Source organism: Macrobrachium rosenbergii, chromosome 55, assembly GCF_040412425.1.
Source record: "Macrobrachium rosenbergii isolate ZJJX-2024 chromosome 55, ASM4041242v1, whole genome shotgun sequence".
Taxonomy (NCBI): domain Eukaryota; kingdom Metazoa; phylum Arthropoda; class Malacostraca; order Decapoda; family Palaemonidae; genus Macrobrachium; species Macrobrachium rosenbergii.
Genome location: NC_089795.1, coordinates 81,712,663 through 81,737,662, shown reverse-complemented (window position 1 = coordinate 81,737,662; position 25,000 = coordinate 81,712,663).

The window sequence follows — 25,000 nt, the reverse complement described above, 5'->3', positions numbered from 1 at the left end:
TCATTTTAAGCTTATAATATGATTATTTAACTAATCACGTTGTCAGAAACGATGACGTAACTCACTTAACGGAGATATCATAGGTAAAAGAAACATCTAATCATTAAGAGAGAGAAAGAGGGGTCGGAACAACACACGCCCACACACACACACATACATATAATGTGTGTATGTAATAGATACATATATATATATATATATATATATATATATATACATACATATAAATATATATATATACACACACACACACATACACACACACATACACACATATATATATATATATATATATATATATATATATATATAATGAGAGAGAGAGAGAGAGAGAGAGAGAGAGAGAGAGAGAGAGAGAGATGCAGTCAAGAAAACAAGCAAATGAAGAGTGAGCAGAAGAGAGAAAGGAAGAGGAACACACGAACTCCCGGGGCATCATTTGTCATCACGGAATTGGATATTTTCCGCGACTCAACCGACAAAAGAAAAGCTTTCGTTCGAAGATGAGAGACAGAAGATATAGAGTTAGAATCGCCCTATCAATCTAACCTACCACACTCAATGGTTCATTCTTGTTTCGGGGGTTACCACTTCATCGCTTTCCTTAATGGTAACCTTTCGATATCTTGACGTGGGGCTATATGAAGGCCACCTACGCCTAGTTGTTAGGACGCTTCTTTTTTCTTTGGCATTATTACAAGAAGGGAAATAAACAAAGGCGTCTCCATTTCAGCGCAAATCTCAGGATAATCTCATACATCTGTAGCTGGAAAATGCTCTTCCTTCAAATATTAATGATCACCAAAGGCGTCTCCATTTCAGCGCAAACCTCAGGACAATCTCGCACATCTGTAGCTGGAAAATGTTCTTCTTTCAAATATTAATGATCACACTTGCACAAAACTGTATTGCAAGAGTTGAAAAGAAACGTAAAATGTTGACGCACATGGTAGATATCAGACATTCGCAAAAAAAATTTTATATCTATATAACTAAATCATGAAGATATGGAACGTGATGAATGTATAAATAAAGGCAAATACCACGAAGGAAAAAGAGTAGAATAACAAGTGGTTTACTAAGTTTCGACTTACTGTCCTTTTTACTTAGCAAAGTAAAGGACAGTAAGTCGAAAGACTCAGCAACCACGCAGTTGTTTCACTTTTTTCCTTCGTACTTTGCCTTTTTATATATATATATATATGTATACATATACATATATACATCTATATCTATATCTATATCTATATCTATATCTATATATATATATATATATATATATATATATATATATATATATATATATATATATATATATATATATATATATATATATAATGCTGTGAGTGGTAGTCAAGAATGATAACCTTATATTGTAACCAACACCGGAGAACAAATATGAATATGAAAGGTAAATATGAAAGGGATAAGCCGTGAAGACAAAGTTTGTAAGTGTCTACTGTGATGAAGAATATGCATTACAAACTTTAATGGCCAGCATTTACGGTAGGTTCTGTTGTTTTGTTTGTATCGCAATTACTAACTTCATTTTGTTCTTTATGTCTGGCTCAATTGAAAGTTAAATGTAATTAGTGAAATGTCAATATAATCCTTTACAAGCTCTAACAGGAAAACAAACAAAAAGAGAAGTAAAACAAGCAAACAGAAATAAATAAATAAACAGCCTCCTTGTTGGAGGTAAAAAAAAAAAAAAAAAAAGTTAATCATGACCTCAGGTAAACTTCTGACTTCAGGGCAAGAAGTGCTCAAAGATTGCGAAAGTGAGGCATAGGATAATCTTGCAGAAAAGCTGGGGGAGTCGAAGAACTCTTGGGTAAATTCTTAATCCCTAAAGCCACTGCTGTAAAATGTCAGAAGTTCAGAGATGACAGACAGACAGAGACGGAGAAACGACCGATGATTTGGTGGACTGTACCGAAGTACTTGATGAATTTTACCAAGATGCAGATCTCATCGATTTTGTTACTCACTAAAATAAATTATTATTAACATTAATATTACTAATTAAAATGAGAAGACACTCGAATGGATCGCACTTAAAAAGGCTATCAACTTGCAGTGCAAGATTTAACAATAACAAATACAAATATGTAAAAAAAAATGCAAAGAAAATCATAATAAATAAACGCAAGAACATCTGTTAACAAATAAACACAGGCATAAAGTAGAATAAAAATACAAAAATAAAGCAATGCAAATAACACTTGACAGGCTCTACCAGGCTTGAGAACATCGGCATCAATAATGCTGCCTGGAAGACTGCTGCCTCACGCATCATCAACGACTGGAATGAAATATTCCGGTACTGGGCAGAGTGACAGCGTGGCACCTCGACAGAATATCGGTGCTGATGCTTTGAAATGCGGATATCACGCAGTAGTCTACTCTAAATATGACAGCAATATTTAGGAATGTAGATGGATGATGAATGGAACTTGAAAATCTGGCACACAATGGTTAATTCTCTAAAGGCAGATTCTACTATCTGAACAATATGTTTACAACTATTATTATTATTATTATTATTATTATTATTATTATTATCATTTACACGATAAACCACAACCCTACAGGGGCCATTGGCTTAAAAATTCAAGTTTATGAAAGCTATGGTGTTCACTTGAAAGAAATTACAAAAAATATTATGAAACACATAAAGACGATATCAGTTATCAGAAAAGAAAACGAAAGATAAATATATAAATTAATAAATAAATAGATAAAAATATAAATAAATAATTCAAATACAAGGAGAATTTTTGGGGGGTAAATAATGCGTTGCATCTTCACTTGAACTTTTGATGTTCCAACCGCACAACATCCTCCAAGATTGAAATTCGAAGAGAGGAAAGAGTTACCTTTAGCTGCAAACCCTCAACCAAGGAAGAGTGAAATCAAGTTTGATTTACAACAGTTGAGAAATTAAATTCCCTCATAGCTCAGTGAACTGCTGACAACTGAATAACAGACATTTCTAGCAGATCTTGAAAAGGCATCTAAACATCCAATTCATCTTTTTCAATCTGAAATTTGTTAAGGTATTCAAATAAGTGAAGGATTCCATACGTTTTTCCAAGTCATGGTAATCATGACTTGTAATATTATGAAGCACACAAACCAAAAATAAATATAGATGCACACACATATATAATATAATATGTGTGTGTGCATGTATATCTATTTTTGGTTTTGTGTGATTCATAATACTACAGGTCATATATATGTGTGTATATATATAGATATAAATAAAATACATATATATATATATATATATATATATATATATATATATAATGACAAACGTATTGTATAAGCGACAATCTATTGCACCTTTCACTCACCCAAAAAAAAGGGAAAAATATGGACTCCGGTTCCCTATGTTCTGTGACTGTAGTGAACGAAAAAGACCAAACAACTGCAGCCATTTGGAATTTTGTTTGGATTTATTCCAGGGATATCGGGAATGAAATTTCCCCTTCCCTTTCAGGTAGAATAATTTTAAGTTCACGCTTTTCTCATTCAAGTTTGTGTGACCATTTTCCTCCATTCTCATTTCCGAGGAATTCTCCTCCGATTATTTTGAGAACATAAGTTGAAAAACGAAAGCTTCCAAACATGGCTGGATAATCCGAGAGCACACACACCCGGTTGGCAGCTTGTACACAAATGCAGAAAGATAGTAATATTGCAGAGATTCTTAAAGGAGCATTTGTTATTGTACATATACATAATTTTTATACAATGTAAACTGTATAATATATGTGTATGTATGTATATGTAAATATATATATAATAACTATGTATGTATATAATAAATATATATATATATATATATATATATATATATATATATATATATATATATATATATATATATATATGAGAGAGAGAGAGAGAGAGAGAACTGTTGTATTTGAATACAGTGGAACGGAACATCCTTGTAGAAGAAAAAGATAATCCCTTAGGGATACAGACTCCATCTATCTTCCAGAAACCGGACCTCTTCCACCAAGAGTCTTTGGTTAAAAAAAAAAAAAAAAAAGGCAAAAACCCAAAGTAGTTCAAGAGATTTTCCACATCTCTGCATCAACTGAATTGCGAGGCGCTAACCTTACTTTTCTCCCTCCCTTCTTTTATCCATTTGTCGTCGAATTCGGTAAGCTGCCGCTTTTCACTGGACGCTCGCGTTATTTCACGAATCAGTTTCACTGATTAAAAGGGTCTATGAAGCGTAGCAATCTGATGAATATATCTATGGTTTTATATAACGTGACACTGACATTATTTTGGATAGTGGTTCTTGATATTTTCTTATCATTTTCATCTCTTTTCATATCTTTGGTTTTATGTCCGACATTACTTTGGACAGTTTCTTGATATTTTCTTATATTTTTCATCTCTTTTCATATCTTTCGTTTTATGTAGCGTGATACCGACATTATTTTGGACAGTTTCTTGATATTTTCTTATAGTTTTCATCTCTTTTCATATCTTTCGTTTTATGTAGCGTGATACCGACATTATTTTGGACAGTTTCTTGATATTTTCTTATAGTTTTCATCTCTTTTCATATCTTTCGTTTTATGTAGCGTGATACCGACATTATTTTGGACAGTTTCTTGATATTTTCTTATCATTTTCATCTCTTTTTTTAAATGTGGTTTTATGTATCGTGATACCGTCATTATTTTGGACAGTGTTTCTTTATCTTTTCTTATAATTTTCATTTCTATTTATAGGTTTAATGTTTGAGACTCGGTCCGATGCAGAATCGTTCTGAAACTCGAGTCGGCTGAAGTGAATCTTGGTTCCTCTTATCGACCGTAGTCTTACATTGGGGCACAGCCGATCTGTTTTTGGGGATTATGTAATTTCTGAGGTGCAATCTTTCCTGGAAAAGGCCTCCAAACTTAATTCCAGAAAAGGTCTCGTTAAAATAGATCTGGAAATCCCTGTAGTTCGTAAATAAAAAAAACATTCCTGGTAATGAAGTCTTGCTTTGTTCAGCTTCTGAGAAAGTGTTCGCTGAGCTATTGTGGGTATTTTTTATTATAATTTTTTTATATTTGTTGAGTAGGCTGCTTACGTTGGTCTCATTTTCCAGTCTTCTGATTTGATCTTATTTGTCTTCCTTTTCTATTCATTTGTTTTTCTCTTTCTCTGTGTTCTTTTACAAAGTTTATCATTTACTTCTCTGTTCCTGTTTCCGTACAGGACTGCCTTCCTTACGGCACTGGGATACTTGGTCTTGTAGCATAGTGTTTTTCCAACGAAAGTGGCTGCTTGGCAACAAATAATAATAATAATAATAATAATAATAATAATAATAATAATAATAATAATAATAATAATAATAGATCCAGTTTAGGAGGTTATCCATTACGGAAATCGGCCTTGTAGTGTATTCTCTATTTCTGACACCCAGCGTTTCTGGAGTAATAGTCATCTGTCAATCAGATATATATATTAAATAAGTACTGACGTCGCTCATACAATTTTCTACGTACAGACAATGTATAATACGTACATAATAAGGGTTTGGCAATCTGAGGACATAAATATGCGTTAAATTTCGTTAGCAATACTAAATCAATTACAGGACTTTTTTGGATAAAAAAGACAGCTTAACTAAAAAAATACAATTGGTCATCAATATCAACGAACGAACAGCCTCTCCCTCTCTCCGATTTGAAGACGACGTTGATTATTCCTCTCTCTCTCTCTCTCTCCCCTGTTAGAAGAAAATGTTAACACCATCCATAACATCAAAATCTTAAAAACACATCCATTCCTAACTAAAGGAAACATGGCACCTAACAAAGCTATTTAGACGAAATTTCCTGTGACAGGCATCGCAGACTCTCTGGGGCCCTTTCATCAAGACAGACTGTACACAAGGGTAGCTTTCATTTTGCGAGGATTACGTTCATTTGCCTCTCCTTCATAAGGTCAGGAAGGCGATGTCTGTTTGTTCTGTCAACTCATCTCTTAGCTACGAAATTTTGATACCCTTATTTCTGGTCCTCATCAGGGTCTAACACAAAGAAGAAATAGTTGGGCAAATTTTCTTTTTCATTCACAGTCGTAATTTTCCTCGAGGAATTCAATTTACTTTCTTTCAAAGAAGTGTAACGTACAGCTGACACACTAAATTCGTTGAAATATATTAAATAGTTTACAGAAATTGTGTCTACATACTACTATGCGAAGCCGTCTCCAGAGACAACCTTCTTAGTTTTCTGTAAAAGAAAACTATTGTTCCGGCTTTGTCTGTCCGTCCGCACTTTTCCTGTCCGTCCTCAGATCTTAAAAACTACTGAGGCTAGAGGGCTGCAAATTGGTATGTTGGTCATCAACCCTCCAAACATCATACATAACAAATTGCAGCCCTCTAGCCTTAGTATTTTCTATTTTATTTAAGGTTATAAAGTTAGCCATAACCGTGCTTCTAGCAACTACATAGGATAGGCCACCACCGGGCCGTGGTTAAAGTTTCATGGGCCGCGGTTCATACAGCATTATACCGAGACCACCGAAAGATACATCTATTTTCGGTGGCCTTGGTTATACGCTGTAGCTGCTGCACAGAAAACTCGATAGCGCTGAAGAATCTTCGGCGCATTTATTACTTGTTTATATTAGCATTTGCCTATTTGAAACATAACATGTTCTTCACATATCTAACCTCTGCTTTCAGACAGTTAACGAATCCCTACACAAGTGGTTCATCAACTATTCAGCATACAAAGTATGAATATGGCAATGATCGTTGTTTTCTTTTCTTTTCTCTGAAGCCAACCCTTGGGTGGGGAAACGGCTTGTTGTTGAAAAATAATAGACTTATACATTCATTTACCCATATTCATCCCATCCATTTTTGTTCCTCCCCCTCAAAGTTTTCCTTTAATTCTGACACTTGATAATGCAGCATAATTACCTAAGAGTTTCATCATATTTAATGCCACTGTTCAATTCACTTTTATGCTCCTTTTCACTTAATGATTATGACCAGTTAACTTAAAAAGTACCTTACGAATTGAATTCTCACTCAACTTATACTGTCAGTTCTATGGTTGATAGGGCGGGAGAGTAACATAATCAGTAATGGACGATGGCCCCCACAATGCATCTTCATGACTGTTAAAATTTAGGGACTAACTTATAACCTTGGCATAAGGAATTAGTATAGTAAATAAACAGAATTCAACACAAAATATTTCTAAAAACTAACAATCAACGCGTACGACTATGGCAGTGATTACTGTGTTGTTTTTCTCTGGAGTGAACTCCTGGAAAGGGAAACGGCTTAACACTGAAAAATATTAATGACTAACATATTTATTTACTCATTTCCATCCCATCTTTGTCTCCGACCCCCCTATTTTTTTTTTTTTTTACAAGACAGGTTTTCTGCCTTTAAGAGAACAAGTGCACGATCCGTGAACTTATTCATGAATCATTTATCAAAGAAAAAAAACGTAACTCCAAATCCCATCGAAAAGGAAAAAAAAAAAGTTGATTTTTCCGAATCAGTTCGTAACACCCTCACAGAACAAACTACATTTCACCCGCCATCAATCACACGCCAAACACATGACCAAGGCGGCGCGAAACTGTTTCATGTGGTAAAATTTCGCCCGAATTCAAATAACACTGATGCATAGGCGGTGTTTGATCATTTTGTTTCCTGTAGCGGACATATCCGACAGTGGCGAGATTGCTTCTATCTATGGGATATGCTCAGCGGGCTATTTGTGTATGCAATGCTCTCTGTATTTACAATGGCCAGAACTACTAGAGATTCGTTATATTTATCAGTTACCGCTTAAACTTATAAGCACAAAAGTGCATACATCCACGCATTCACCCAGAAAATCCGGCTGTTCAATGAACGCATTGCAGGCGTTGTCCCTAATTCACTCCCTAAAACGCACTCACTTGTAATACAAAATAGCCCTTTCGCAAAGCAGCAAATTACTGATCTCATTTGGTGATCTAGTTTTATTCCTGAAAATTTTATCGTATTTAATGCCACTTTTCAATTTACTTCTTTTCACTTCGTGGCTACGACTAGGTGATAGGTGGAAAGCGAAATGATAAGTACTGATGGATGATGGTCCCCAACAAACATACATCCTCATGTCTGTCGAAAGAGAAGTTCTAGCATGCCACCGAATATGAGGAAATGGTTGCAGTACATTTCATTTCCATGAAATATTTCGTAAAACTAGCAATTAAAATGTGAATGAAATCTATTTATTTTAAATGTTGGATGTTTAATAAGAATTTAAATAAAATTCTAAAACTGATTTTAATACTGAAAAACCAACCTGAAAACTCCCCGCTTCAAACCCCAGTTTCGCCCAGTGAACGTCATGTGGAATCATCTTAAAGAAAAATGCTCAATTTAAAAATAGAAAACTATGACAGCAGTGTTTCTTCGGTTGTTATGAGAACAATATTTTAAATACAGTTTGAAAATACAATCCAAAAGAGCACCAATGGTCATTTTTTTAAGGTAAGAGAGCAGTAGAAAGGAGCAGGGTCTCGTGATCTATGTGAAATAACAATTCGGAATATGGGTCAAAACTGGGACAGCTCATTGGGAAAAAGCTTACTGTCTTCGGGTAGCAGTGAATTTAACTGAGAACATGGACGATGGAACTCTTTATCCGAAGCAACTGACGGGGGATAAAACAGTATGGTTTATACCAACTGACACAGTAAAGAAATAATTCTTGTCAAGAGTACCATCAAGGTGAAATGATTACGCGAAAAAAAGGCCAAAATTCAGCATCCAGATACTCATCCTTTTTATTCATTCAGTTCTTAAAACCTTTCTTTCACAAACGTTACGGTTGGAAATCCTAGATTCCGGTCTACTTCCAACTACACTACGTCACGAGTCGCGGCAACTGACAAGTAGCTCTTATCTTCTGACAGCCTAGTTCAAGTCCCTATCTAGATGAACGGCAACGTAAGAGACTGAGAAAGGAAGTGCACAAAGGACACTTGTTCGCTCATGGCAATAATCCTAATGTTTAATGTAATTCCAAAATGGCATGAAGAGAAAATTCAAGATCGATTTTCGCTCTACATAGTCGCAAGAGGCCCCCTGTCTCCAAAATAAATCTGCGTAAACTTAAGTAAGATGGTTTTCCCGAATGAGACATTTGAATAAAGAAATAATAATAGAATATTGAGGTTAAAACTAAATCCGTAAAGCACGAGTGCCATTTGATTAATTTTAAATATTTGGCAAAATATTCTATCAGGTTAAAGTTCTTACTTACCCGACTCATGACCAGAAGAGATGTAGTTCCACTGGTTGAGTACTGCAATAAGTATTATTCTTCTCTTTGGCCGGACGAAGAGTTTTTTTTTTTCTTTTGTGATCACCACTTTAGAGACAATATTCCCATTCCCTGGAACGAAATGATACACACTTTCATGTACAGATCCATAAAGAACTGAAATTTTTATTAAGTACATATATTTGACTTTATTACAATCTTTTCAGGGGGAAGAAGACTGGATGATCATAAAATCTAAAAAAGGAGAAGAAAATTGTACCTTTAACAGTGGTGTCATTTTATAATATTATACCCATAAAATTAACAATATATATATATATATATATATATATATATATATATATATATATATATATATATTATACATACTGCACTTGCATATATAAAAACTCAAGAGCCAGGCTTCACACCCTCCGTACTTTTATCTTACTTCCTTACACCAGTGAAACTTTTTAGTATCTCGTAAAAATGGGCTGAGCCAAAGTAAAAAGGAGTGTTCTTCCACTTTTTTTAAATCTACAGTTTTCAGAGATTTTCTTGGAACACACACACGCAGGCACACACAAACACACGTGTGTATATATATACACACACACACACACACACACACACACACACACACACACATATATATATATATATATATATATATAGAGAGAGAGAGAGAGAGAGAGAGAGAGAGAGAGAGAGAGAGAGAGAGAGAGAGAGAGAGAGAGAGAGAGGAAACACCCATACGAAAGTAGGATTACACATAAAATCTTGATATATCTACCATCTTTATGGAAGAGGTGACTGGGAAAACCTGAGGAAAATATAATAATAAAGAATGGCTAATGTTTGCAGAACATAGTGATGACTGGAGATAGTGAAGAAAAACTACCGAAACTACTGAGTCTGAATGTGTTTACAAGAGGAGAGAAAACTGATGGTGAATGTGAGCAAAAGTAAGGTTATGAGGCTTAATGAAAACCACGAAGTTTGAGTAATGAACGTTATTAGGGATAGTGGAAAATGGAAGCAGTTAATTTGTATAGGTATTTTAGAGTACGTATAAAAGATGAGAGGAGGTTATTCGCATAGTACGTGATGCAAGGTAGGTAACAGGGTATATGCAAAAGATCTGGAAGGGGACTGGAGTGACTATGGAAGTCAAGGTTGGAATATACAACTATTCTTTGTGGAAGTGAAGGTGCAATATTGAACGTAAGTGAAAGTAAAACAACATGAGCTGCTGAGATGAAGATCTTGAGTACTGTGTGTGACCTCAGGAAATTGAAATACTGAGAAATGACTAGATACTTAGGAAATTATAAAAAGTATATCTTAGTTTAACCCAGACCACTGAGCTATTAACAGCTCTCCTGCATGGCTGGGCTCCGAAGGATTAAACTTATTTTACGTAGCAGAACCAATTGGTTACCTAACAACAGGACCTACAGCTTATTGTGGAATCCGAACCACATTATGGCGAGAAATGAATTTCTATCACCAGAAATAAATTCCTATTATTCTTAGAAATTATAAAAGGGTTACCATGGATGCTAGGATGGGTCAGTTTTTTGATGTGGGGCGATCACGTGGAGAGATTGGGGGACGATACATCGATAAATTATGTGATAATAAAAAGTGAAACGTTAAATCTTTGACACCTAAATGATTTTTTTGTTTTTACAGTTTTTCCCTCTGCAAATATTTCTATCGCTGGAAATTGGTAATAAAATTAGCAGCCAAGAAGCTCTCACGAAATTTTGTGAAAGTTAACAAGCATGAACTTTTATAAACTTTTTTTTTCCGAGAGGAGAGTAAGATTTGACGGGCGCTGTGAATATAATTCGATACAGTATTTAGCTTCAGCCCAATTGCTTAAAACCAACAGCTCTTGGAACAGCTTTACAGTGTTTTTTTTCTCTCTCTTCTTGTACACACACACACACACACACACACACACACACACACACACACACACATATATATATATATATATATATATATATATATATATATATATATATATATATATATATATATATATACATACAGACAGATAGATAGATATATATATGTGTGTGTGTGTATGTGTGTATACAGTATGTGTATGTATGTTCGTATGTATGTATGTGAGCGGTTAAGTATTACAGTACACTCATACCAGGACCGAACAATCATATTACCATGTCTCAAATTATTAAGCATCTACCTTAAATTCTTCTCTATCATGAGGATTTCGGTACTCAAAATAATAATAATAATAAAAAAAATCTCCGTACTGAAAGTTTCATAACAAATCCAAATGATCAAGTACATAAATATTTACAACGAACTAAGACAGAATTTCCAAGTCAATAGAAGCAAAGTTTTTCACAGTTCATCGGAGATTTCCATTTTATTTTCAAGCAGCAGCCGTCCACACTTTGTATGCTAATTCTCAAGAGAACTGTGGCTGACATCTGAAGTGTTTTTGTTTAGATGTTTTGTTTATTAGCAACTTTGTGCAATAAGGATTTCATACGAATGCACCAGGAGATAATGAGGCATAAGTATTCACATATTCACGGATTATCCAAGTTCTGCTTTGTTTACATTTACCGTAATTTTTGTTCCTTGCATATATCTTGGTACCTCTCAGTATCTTTAACATTCAAAATATTTTGCTACCTCAATTTTATGGCACAATAAAGAAAAAAATATTAACCTAGCGATACCTATCCTTAATCTAGCCTACGTTCCTGCACATTTTACCAATTAACAGGTTATCTTGAAAGACAATTACCATTGTGATCTAATTACGTAGAGGTGGATTTCTTTTCTATCTACGGCATTTTATAGCAAGTAACATTATATCAAAAGCTACTCAACTAAAAGCTAATAATTTCATACTTTGCGCAACTACAATTTCTCATTGCCAATACTGTTAGCTGCTTATAGAACAGTAAATTTTCTAAACTGTCTTTTCACGTAAAAATGCTTCTTAAAATAAATTTCTCACTACTCTATAAATAATATAACTCGCTCAAATTTTTCTTCTTAGCATAAGAAGTTGAAGTCACTGATTACACAAGTTTTTTTAAGTTCTTCATTTACAGTTACTATCAAATAATGTTTCAAATTCTTTTAACACTGTTAATAAAATCTAAATAATGAGTAACTTACAAGTGACTAAAGAACAGAATATGCAATTTAGGCCAAAGGCCAAGAGCTGGGACCTATGAGGTCATTCTGCGCTGAAAGGGAATTTGACAGTAAGAAGGTTTGAACGACGTAACAGGAGGAAAACCTCGCAGTTGCACTTTGAAACAATTGTTACAGAGGTGGAAAAAGTTAGGAAGTATATCTTAGTTTAATCCAGACCACTGAGCTGATTAACAGCTCTCCCAGGGCTGGCCCGAAGGGACTAGATTTATTTTACGTGCTAAGAACCCACTGGTTACCTAGCAACGGGACCTACAGCTGTTGTGGAATCAAACCATTATACCGAGAAATGAATTTCTGTCACCAGAAATAAATTCCCCTAATTCTTCACTGGCTGGTAGGAGAGTCGAACGTTGGCCAACAGCGTGCTAACCGAGAGCTCTACCCACCCCCTCCAACAACGAAGAAGTTACAGAGGGTGGAAAGTCAGATGGAAGGAAGAGGATGAACGGAGGTACAGTAAAAGGAATGAGAGAGGTTGCAGCTAGGGGCCAAAGGCACGCTGCAAAGACCCTTAAGTAATGCCTACAGTGTACCACGTGTGGTGCACTGACGGCACTACCCACCTTACGGGGTACACTCGATTAAAAACACCTCAATACCTCTTAGCTGAAAATGTGTAAACATAATATATGAAGTAAGAAATAAGGATTAGTGATGAATGTTACTGACATCCTGTTACTCAGATTCACGCAACCAGACCCCAACATCCTTAAATCCTTAAATTCCGAGATTATACCTAATGCTAAAACCTGGCCTAAATAGGGCATTGAATTCTGCTCTAATTTCTGATTTTAATTTCCTGAAATGGTCAAACGCAGCCGAAATTGCAGTGAGGCTGCAATCCCCATTTTATATTTATTACAGGGGTAAAAATTTGGGATTCCTTTCATCGACGAAAATGCCATGTTTTTCACTTCCTTTATCTCTTTAAACCACGGTTCCTGACAAATATAACGCGACCGTGGGAGAGGTGACTAAAATTAACCGTTTCTGCATGTCACTATTTGACGACACCGCTTGAATTATGCATAGCATTTTTTGTTTCATTTTTACTTTTCAAAATCCACAAACATCAGAATGTCTTCATTTCTCATTCACCTGGATCTAAGCTTAGCGGTGACAAGCGTTTCCAAAATGTGACGAATTCGAGAAGATAAGGGGGAAGTTAAGAGGGTATTGTGGTTCATAAAAATTGGGTATTGTGGTTCATCAAAATTGGGTATTGTGGTTCATCGAAATTGGGTATTGTGGTTCATAAAAATTGGGCATTGTGGATCATAAAAATTGGGTATAGAGGTTCATAAAAACTGGGTATTGTGGTTCATTAAAAATTGGGTATTGTGGTTCATAAAAATTGGGTATTGTTGTTCATAAAAACTGGGTATTGCGGTTCATAAAAATTGGGTATTGTAGTTCATAAAAATTACATCTGGTTTCCTATTCTTGCTTCGGGTGCAGTGAGAAGTGACTGAATTAGTAGGGCATCCACAGAAAAATATATTTCCTAATCTAAACAAGTAGGACATTTTAAAAATTTTCCACCTATTGAAAATGTTACAATTTCATGTCACTAAACATTAGTTATTGAGAAAGGCTCTACTTATACGTGTTTTAATGTCCCATTTTATTATCTTAAGTTAACTTTATAATACCAACTGTCTGACTATGTCTAATACAGTAATAAATCTTACTTTAGTGTACCAGTTATTTGACTGTTTACAGCTGTGATAATTCGAGTTGCTCTGAAAAACAGCTCGAGATAACCGAGTAGGCAGCTGTGCAAACCATTAGGCATCACATTTATTTACCAACACGTAATGAAATAAGCTACAACGGTTACATAGGTAAATGGAATAAATTTTACGTTGCACTGAGCCCTCAGCCATTCGCTATTAACATCAAACCCAAATGTTGAGGTCAAGGACATTTGTGCTGCTACCAATGTTTGTTTTAAATGTTGATGCATATTCAGCAGGACGACAATGGGGAAACCATTGTTGGGGAAACAAAACTGAGAGAAATTGATGAAAAAATCTTGTTTATTGCTTCGAAAATAAAACAACTCGTTCTGTAAAGAGATGCAAAATATTATGCAAAACATGCTTGCGATTATTTTAACTGAAATGGTAATGGCATTTCATGCTCTAATTATTCCGATGTTATAAAATTTATGAGTAAATATTTCTAGCAAATTTTTATTGATTCTAAATATGAAAATATCCAATTCTCCTCTATGGTCACCTTGAATAAAAATTGATTCCAACTTTTTCGTTTTGTCAGAACTTGCTTTAATGTAAGTTAAATGATCTTTGATTTTTCTCCTTTTTATGGAAGCGAAATCTATCTTAATTTCAATTGGAAAAATCAGATCTTAAGTCTTGTAAACAGACATTGCCGTCATTCTCCACCATTGAATTTTACAGCTGAACTTCCCGGATCTTACTAAGGCAGTTTGGTATGGGTGATTGAGGAAGCAGGAAAACCAATCAAAGTGAAGAACAAGTAAAAAAATGCGCCGAAGTTTCTTCGCCGCAGTCGAGTTTTCTGTACAGCGTATAATCACGGCCATGAAACTCTCAGCCGGCCGTGTGGTGGTCTATATCGTTGCCAGAAGAACGATTATGGCTAATCTTAACAACAAACAAAATAAACTACTGAGGCTAGAGGGCTACAATTTACTATGTTTGTTGTCTGGAGGGTGGATGATCAATATACCAATTTGCAGCCCTCTGGCCTCCAGTAGATTTTAAGATCAGGCGGACAGAAAAGTGCAGACAGAAAAAAGTGCGGACGGACAGACAGAGCCGGCACAATAGTTTTCTTTTTCAGAAAAACTAAAAACTGGAGCACCTTTCATCCTTTTTAAGAAAACTGAGCCTTACGAAAAGCAAATATACAAATAAATTTACACGTCACTTCTTCAACCACGCCCCTGCCCCTATTTTTGAAAGAAATATATTTGGTAATAAACGTCAGCTACAAATAGGGCAAGATCATAAAATAAATATCCCTACTTTTAAAGATAGGAAACGTAAGAGTAAAAACATTTCTACCGCCATATTTTCCTTCATTTTTCTCCAACCGCGATTGAATAGTAGGCGTTAATAGAAAGTTATTACTATTCTACATCCACTCGCGGATCCAGAGCCGGGGGTTGGGGGGAGGCCCACCTGGACACGTGGTCCCCCCCCCTTGAAAAATAATGAAAACATGATAATATTGAAGATTTAGATAATAGTAACATAAATGAGAAATATGAAAATGGAAAAATAAAAATGTATTCTTTGAAAAAATATATATATATATATATATATATATATGTGTGTGTGTGTGTTTGTGTGTGTGTGTATGAATATTGGTGCCCCACCCCAGAAAATTTTTCTGGATCTGCCAGTGTCTACATCTTAATTCCCAGCAGCCGTATACAGTAATCAGCGGAAGTTGATTCAAGAGTCCCAGTCTACTACCTAACCCTTTCCCAAATTTGATTGGCGGCCCTGTTTCATTACGCCATAATAATTAATAAAGGTGCTCAAGCTTGGGAAAATTACCTTTTTTCAATTTATTCCTCCTGTTATTACGCGATGCGTTATTTATCACTATTTGAGTACATAAAAAAGCTTTATTTAATAGCGGGTTATTGACAGGTGCTTTTCACAGGTAACGGAGATATGAAAGGTTTCATTTATGTAATGAAACGCGAATCTCGATGGCATGTTGCAGGTATCGGATTAAATGAGAGAAATAATTAAATCTGATACCACCATGATAGCATAGGAGAAGTTCTCAAATAAATTGTTTTAATATTCTTCAAATGCAAACCCATTTCATGTGTAACATTATAACAGTATTACGTTATCTTATGGTAGCTTAAATTACTAATTTCAATAAATCACCCTAATCTCACTCTCAGAAGTAATGGTTCAATATCTGAAGAATATGCAAATACATCCCAGTGTTTGAAGCACATGCGAAAAAAGCATAAAATTAACGATTTCTATAACGAGACTAAACCTCTATGAGCAAATTAATGCTTCAGAGTATTAATCCAAATCATCACATACAAATAACTCCCATTAACATAAAATCTAATGGTCACTTTTTGCCAGAAACGTATGTAATTTTAATGAGCACAATACCTTCTTAACTTCTAGAGTTCTTCACACTTTGGAAATGGTCGTCACTACTAAGACCAGATAAAAATGTTTATGTAAAAACGACAAGAAGTTAATGGTGACCCTAAATCATTTTTCACTTAAGGAAACACAATTATAATTGATGCTGACCGAATGGCAAATGAAAAGAAAAGCGGATGCATATGACACTTATAATCTGGAAATAATAAATTACTGTTTTCTACTTTAGCGCCACATGATAACAGAGTGTAAAGCTCTCTGGTGTAAAATCCAAAGTTTTTCTTGCTGACAACACAAAAACTCTTTAGGTGAGTAAACTGAGTAAACTGAGAATGACGATATGTCACTTAACTGGGAAGACCCCATATCAAATTTCAGATCAACTCTGTCGACAAGGAAGGAAAAAATTATTTAAAGAAAAATAATTCTAGCGAACGAGTGTTAGTGTCCAAAACCGTTGAGAACCAAGTTAATTATGTCCAAAATATCTCTCTATAAAAAAAATTCACTTTTCCCTTCCTTGCAGAATCTAACAGAAAAAAAATGTAGAGCTGACTCATCACAAAATTTCAAGTCTTTTTCCAAAATTCTGCAATGACATTATACAACAGGTCAGGGTGAAATTCATTAATTGTTCAAATATGAAATAAGAAAAAAATTATTCACTTATTTCCTGAGATACGAAAAAATTTGATCCATGGACGAATAAAAAAGAAAGAAGTTGCACCGATTCAAATAGAGATATACAGAGCGAAAACCAAAATCAGTTGCACTTAGACGTAGGAGGAACAATTCATCAATAAGACAGGTAAAGTCATTATATATATCCACTTCGGGAGTAAAATATTCCGTCAAAATTTCCATTAAAACAATATTACGTGAACATGATCACCAATGGCTATAAAAAGAGAAAAACATTAAAGTAAAGAAAAAATTTAAAATAAGATAACATTAAATGAAGGCTTAAACCGGAATGAGCTCTGCGGTACAGGATTTCACCATATTGGATTTTTAAGCTCTTCATATTTCACATATTTTCATGTGAAAAATCGCTGACAGGGTGCAAGAAACACTATACTTTACAAAACACATTCACGAATATATATCGATATTGCTTCCTCTTATTACCGCTCTCAGTCATTCTGATTTCACTTTCGACGGAGTGAGATTCATTACCGGTTATTTCATAAAAAAGGACATAAATGTCAATACTTGCATCTCCCGAAATATTGATCTTCCGTTTTTATAACCCCGAGGAGTTCTTTTTTTTATCCTTGATAGGTTTTAACATTTGTATGTCATGGTCTAACTCAATTCTACTAAATATATATACTCGGTAACTCGCAGTTCTAATAAATATACATATAATACTCAGGAAAGTCTTCATTACAAACCAAACCCGATTTTTTCTTTACTTTGTATTACAAAATGAAAAATATACAAATACCGATTAGTCATATATATCGTAATTACAAACGAGACCCATCACTCTGTATATTAAATATGAAAGTCATACATATGAGAGGTAACAAACAATTGCAGTTTTTCTTCTTTATTTTGTAAATAACCCAAAGAACACCATACTTATATTTTTCTAAGATTAACTGTAGCCACATCAGGACCTGTTGTTTGTTAGTGTTCAGTTTGAAATTACACTGAGAAACAACAAGCATACCTTAAATTTTGTTTATATCTTTACTCAGGTTGCTCAAGTTTTACCCTAATAATACTCTCAAAAACTAGACCAGAGTCCTCTTCCAATAGTTTGTCAATTCGGACACCTCATAATATTTTACACATCCCAGCAAATTTACTCAACTTTCACCTAAAACTCCAGCACGAATGACAATGTTCTACCAAATTTTCATTTTTTTTTACTCTTTACTGTAATGTTTTTCTTTTTTTACAGCCATTGGTGATTATGTTCACGTAATGTTGATTTAATGAGAATTCTGACCGAATATTTTGCAGTCGAAGTTGATATATATAATGATTTTACCTGTCTTATTGATGACTTGTTTCTCGTACGTCTTAGTGCAACCTGAATCCGGTTTTCTCTCCGTATATCTCTATTTGAACCGGAGTAACTTCTTCCTTTTTTTTTTTTTTTTTTACTCATCCATAGATCTATTTTTTCATACATCAAGAAATAAGTGGGTCATTTGTTTCCTTTGTAAATATAATGAAGGAAAACATATAAATCGAAGCTCCTTCTAACTTTCATCTTAAAATCCACCGTCTACATCGGGAAAACCCTGGCTGTTCCACCACAGGTGGAATTATTTCCTTTCTAATCGGCTATCGCCGACTCAGCATTTTTCCAATCACCTCTTGGGTCCTACAAGCGAGACCACCGAGGAACCTAATTCGGGGATTCTATAACCCGTTGGTTTGGTGTCTTTGGATGGACGTCTATTTTCTCTCTTGATTTAAACTTCATTTTTCATCTACTTATTTGTATTGTCATTTTTCCTAAGTTTTCGTGGTGAGGTTCAATGAGCTACTTTATCGCTGTGTGATTGCGCATTTTTGTTACTGTTCTTGCTTTATTTTCCCACTCTTTTAAGGTGAAGTAAATTGTATTCAGCAAATCATAAAAGAATGAGAAGTTTATATGTGTATGTATATATATATATATATATATATATATATATATATATATATATATATAAGTAAATTATATTCAAACATTATATTCAAACATCAGTCATATACATGAGGATTATTTATATACAGCATATATATATATATATATATATATATATATATATATATATATATATATATATATATATATATATATATATATATATATATATATATATATATATATATATATATATATATATATATATATAGGCTATACGAGAGAGAACTACAACATCAATTTCAGTTGTATTAACACTAATTTTCCTTGAAGTTTCACCTAAATTTTGACAAGTACGCTTTTCCAAACCCTCATCAAATTAAGCTAACTTCTCGTTCCACGTAATCAACGTAGATATTCATTTCATTCTTGACCGACTTTGACTAAATTAATTTTTTTTTTACATAAAGTCTCTTTCCTGATTATTATTCTATAAAATTCTGTTCTGATGATCCCATCTCTTACTTTTACATCAGAGACGAGAGAAAAATTACAAGCGCTTGTAACTCGGAAAACCTATGTAATGGTAATGACATTCATTTACCATGAGATATGTAACGGGGTAATTGTATTCCCCAGAATGCATATAATGTTAACTCTTACAGTTTGGAAAAATTTATCGTACGATTTTCCAATGCAATTGGCTGTTTTCAAATGCAATTCATTTCTGCAACGCTTAATATTCCAGATATATAAACCATTTTATTGTCAATGAAAATGTCGGAGTTATGGTAAATCTACTTACCGCGCAAATTATTGTACAAAATTCAGAATGAATTATAGTGGGAACTAACAATAAGAAAAAAGAAAAAAGTATATTCTTAATAAGTTCAGCTGTACCTTCTATCTACTGGTCTATTTTCTTCACTCTCACTCTCCCTCTCCCCTCGAATAACGTCCCATTCTCTCTCTCTCTCTCTCTCTCTCTCTCTCTCTCTCTCTCTCTCTCTCTCTCTCTCTTTGTGGAACTACTTATCTTCAAATGCCCGCCCCCAGCCTCGTACAATGGCCCTAATCTCTTCAAACATTTAATTTTCTCTCCTGACCTGCTCCAGGCTGATTCTTTTCCTTTCATCGTTACTTATTTTTCCTCTCCTAATCTCCATTGCACTTTTGATATTTCTGAGCGCTATTTTTTTTTCCGCTATTGTTACACTGGCTAAGCTTTGGTGCGTTTCTCTTTGCACAGACGTGATATCATTCTCTCTCTCTCTCTCTCTCTCTCTCTCTCTCTCTCTCTCTCTCTCTCCAATATACACACACATACACACACGCACATACATGGACAATCACAGACACATAAGAACGCCTAGTTTCAGGAGTTTATGGGTTTGTAAGAGAGCTCATTAATAACATATTTTAGAAAACTCATTAATATTGAATTACAAAGTATTTACCTTTTGAAATGCATCAATTTATATATACAAATATATTGTATATACACACACACACACACACACACACACACACACATATATATATATATATATATATATATATATATATATATATATATATATATATATATTATATATATATATATATATATATATATATATATATATTTTAAGCATTTGTAGCTTCATGATTGTATATAAATCACGGTGTGATAAAAATTTCATATATATATATATATATATATATATATATATATATATATATATATATATATATATATATATATATATATATATATATATATCAAATTCACGCTACCTCAGGAATATCTCCGATGGAGCATTATCACCGAAGGAATTTATAAGTGATAAATGGATTGGCACTGCCGGGTTACGAACCCTCGACACAGAACTTATCCAGCAACTCCAGTCGACGTTACCACTGAGCTATCAAGAGAGGTTGTAATAAGTCAATGCCGTGTATATACTGTATATATATATATATATATATATATATATATATATATATATATATATATATATATACACACAGTATATATATATATATACATATACATATATATATATATATACATACATACATACATACATACATACGTACAGTGGGAACGCATAAGTTACGGGGAAGTAAGAATTGGGAGGCAAGTCATTCCCATACACTTCAAAGATAGAGAATTCCAATCTATGATAAAAAAAAAAAACCTTAGCGATTGCACCGACGGAACAATATGAGTCAAAAAGAGTTTCGACGCGACTTGAAACTTCAAAGAATTTATTCTTTCTTTCGTCTTAGGGAAAAAATGATGATGTCATCTCGTGTTTATTTTTCATCTTCCGAACTTCGTTTGATGGGTTTCATTTTCCCTGTTATTTTAGTTTGGTAGTTTTAGTTGAATAAGATTTTATCTAAAAATCCATTACTTTTCGTTTTATCTTCTTTCGCCTAGTTTTGATAAAATGGATGTTTTGTTGTACTCAAATTGTGTGAAATTCTAGGAAGAAGAACTTATAAGTGAGACGTAAATAATTCACGTGCTATAAGTATTGGTCATCTTTCCTGGTTTTATTCAGACAATAAAACACAACGGAAACTTATAATTATGACATGAAAATATGAAATATGGACTACATTTTCAGGTTTGTTCAGAAAAATGGTCTCTTAAGATTACAATTTCATTTCCATTTACTTTCCTCTTTAACAGGTCTGATGCTTTCCCACGCTTTTTAAGAAAAGAGTCAACGTACAGTCAGTTGTTAACAATTAGCCACATAAAAAGGTTCCAGATAGTTATGTTGAAGTTGTTGTTGTAAGCGAATAGCAGTGAATGACGCCTTGAAAAAACAGTTACTGTTTGTTATTCTAGTGATGTAAACGAATCCTGATCACAGAATAAGACAATATCCAACTAATGTACCTTTATACTTTGGTTAATAGTATTTTGTCTTTATACATTTTTTTATAGTATTGTTTATTTCTGTATAATCACCTTTATCAGAAACCTCACTGCCCTATCTTGAGATGGAATATTTGTAAGCATACTTATGACATAAATTAAGATTAGGTTTATAAAGTGGGATTTTATTATTATTAATTTTTTTTTTATTTTATTTCCTCGGGAACTTCATTCCAGTCGGAATCCTCCCTTATCGTTATTCCTCTGGTCCTGTATCACAATATTCAATCGAACTTTACCCTCGCTCCGCAGAGCAAAGGCAATATTATGGCACCGGGCCTCGATGAAACGTCACTCCGTTTCAATATTCTGTCCCGAAAGCTGTACAGTTCTGGAATAACATACATGTTAACGGGGTTTTTATTGGTGATGTAAGATACAGTTTCTAAAAGAATTCGAAGCGTTTTGGATGTATTTTTGCTGTACAATATGATACGTATTGAAAATGCCATATATTTACGCTGCCCAGGCTTAGATATTTATATGTGTTTGTTTGTTGGGGGATTGACACCTTATGAAGGCGAAAAGGGGTGGGGGCGGGTGTCTGACACCTTGTGAAGGCGAAAAGGGGTAAGGAGAAAATCATTTACCATATGTATAGCAAATGCCCCAAAGAAAGGTGACACGACTGATTGTGGTAACTACAGAAACACTGCAGTTGCACCGGTTGGTGAGCTTTTGTTGAAAACAGGAAAGCATTTGACAACGTCCACAGAACACATCTATGGAAATTCTTGTGTCAAGATGGTGTTCCCGTTGAATATGCAAAGTTCACTGAAATAATCCATGAATGAAGAACGGGAGATGCAAATTCAATGTTGATGAGGTCTTTCAAGTGAACTGCAGAAGATAGTGGAGTGGTACGGAGCAGTGCTATGTCGTCATCTTTGATATTTGTCCTTCTCATGATAGTTATGGTTTATAGACTGACGTAATGATAGGAACTTGACATACTTAGATTAGGCAGATGATGCTGTTAGAAGCAGCAAAACACCAAAAAGTTATGTAGGTAAACAAAAGTTAGTTGGATGAAGTAATGAATGTTAGCACAGATACTGGAAGAAAAAATTGGATTATCTGTGAAAATGGTGTATAAATTGAAAGCGTGATGCAGAGGAAGAGAAGGGAAACCAAGATACTGCTGTGATGACGGCGCGGAAGAGGTAGAAGAGTGGAGGGGCCATAGTATCGAAGAAGTGAGATTATTCTAAAGGATGACTAAAGGCCAGTGCATACGAAAGTTGTGTAGTCAACAAGCCTTCTAAGAAGGCGAGTGAAACGACTGACGTGGTCGTTCTTGGCCCGGTGAGGGGAGGGGGTTGACTGACTTTACTGTTGATTCAGAAGTAAGAAAATTAAATCTGGTATAATTTTTCTACCTCAGGAACCACCACCGTTTTGGACAAGTCCGTTGCTAATAAATATATAGTATTACAAAAATTGGCGAGAAAGGAATTCCTAACAACATTGTGCATCAAACTCACTGTTGGAACTTCTATGAAATTTAATCTAATCTCTTTTAAAGATGCAAACACGGAAATCATGAACGTCAGGGAGAGTATACTTCAATAGATATGGAAAAGAACTGGCATAGTCACCGCTCTCGATATCAAGAGAAAACGACCATCTCTGAAGAACCTGTTGCATCGAAAGAAAAACCTGTTACTTACTTTGCATTATTTGATGTGTCAGTTCCGAGAATCTAATTAAAATGAAAAGAAATTATTTAAAAAGAAATACTGTAACCCAACCTAACCTATCGTAACATAATAAGCAATATTTTCTATTAGGATACCAGTGATGACGTCATGTGGAAACCTCTTATAGGAAATAGACTTGTTGAGCCGTCCGAGTCACAGCAGGAGTAATCTCTCTCTCTCTCTCTCTCTCTCTCTCTCTCTCTCTCTCTCTCTCTCTCTCTCTCTCTCTCTCTCTCTCTCTCGCCTGAGTAAACGGCTTAGCACCGAATAGGGCGAATTGATCCCTAGGTTTAGGATATCTAGACATTCTGTCAAGGCAGTTGATTTGTTGCTTACCAGAAATTTATATAATATATATATATATATATATATATATATATATATATATATATATATATATTTATTCATATATATATATATATATATATATATATATATATATATATATATATATATTATATATGTCTGTATATATTTATATAATATATATATATATGTATATATATATACATATATATATATAATATATATATATATATATATGTATGTATGTTATATATAAACAAACACACATATATATATATATATAATTTATATATAAATATATATATATGTATATATATACACATATATAATAAATATATGTATAAACAAACACCCTTTTGTGTAATAGGTAGCATTCTATCCTGCCAAACTAAAGGACCCAAGTTAAAATCCCGGAGGAAAGGCGGGAGAATGGGCACGCTCTGTTAAAACGTCAATCTTCCACTTTCGACATTAACAGTGAATCAAGTACCTGGTATTTAATCGCTTTGTTGGGCGTAACCGGGGTGGAGAAGGGCAAGAGCCTTGCACCCTCATCCCAAAAGACCGACTGAGAACTGGAAAGCTAACACCTGAAGCCATTCTCCGGTACGAGCAAAGGCATATGATGAATATAACCAATGGACAGGTTACACAAAAGCTGGGAATCAATCTGGCTGAAAACCCGTACGAAACTAAGACTATAAATTTGTTTCGAGTGGTCTGTATTGCTGTACGGATAAGGATCTTGGTATGACAACGAAACTATGTATAAAAGAATCTGTCGACTTAAGAAGAGTATTAGGATCAGATGG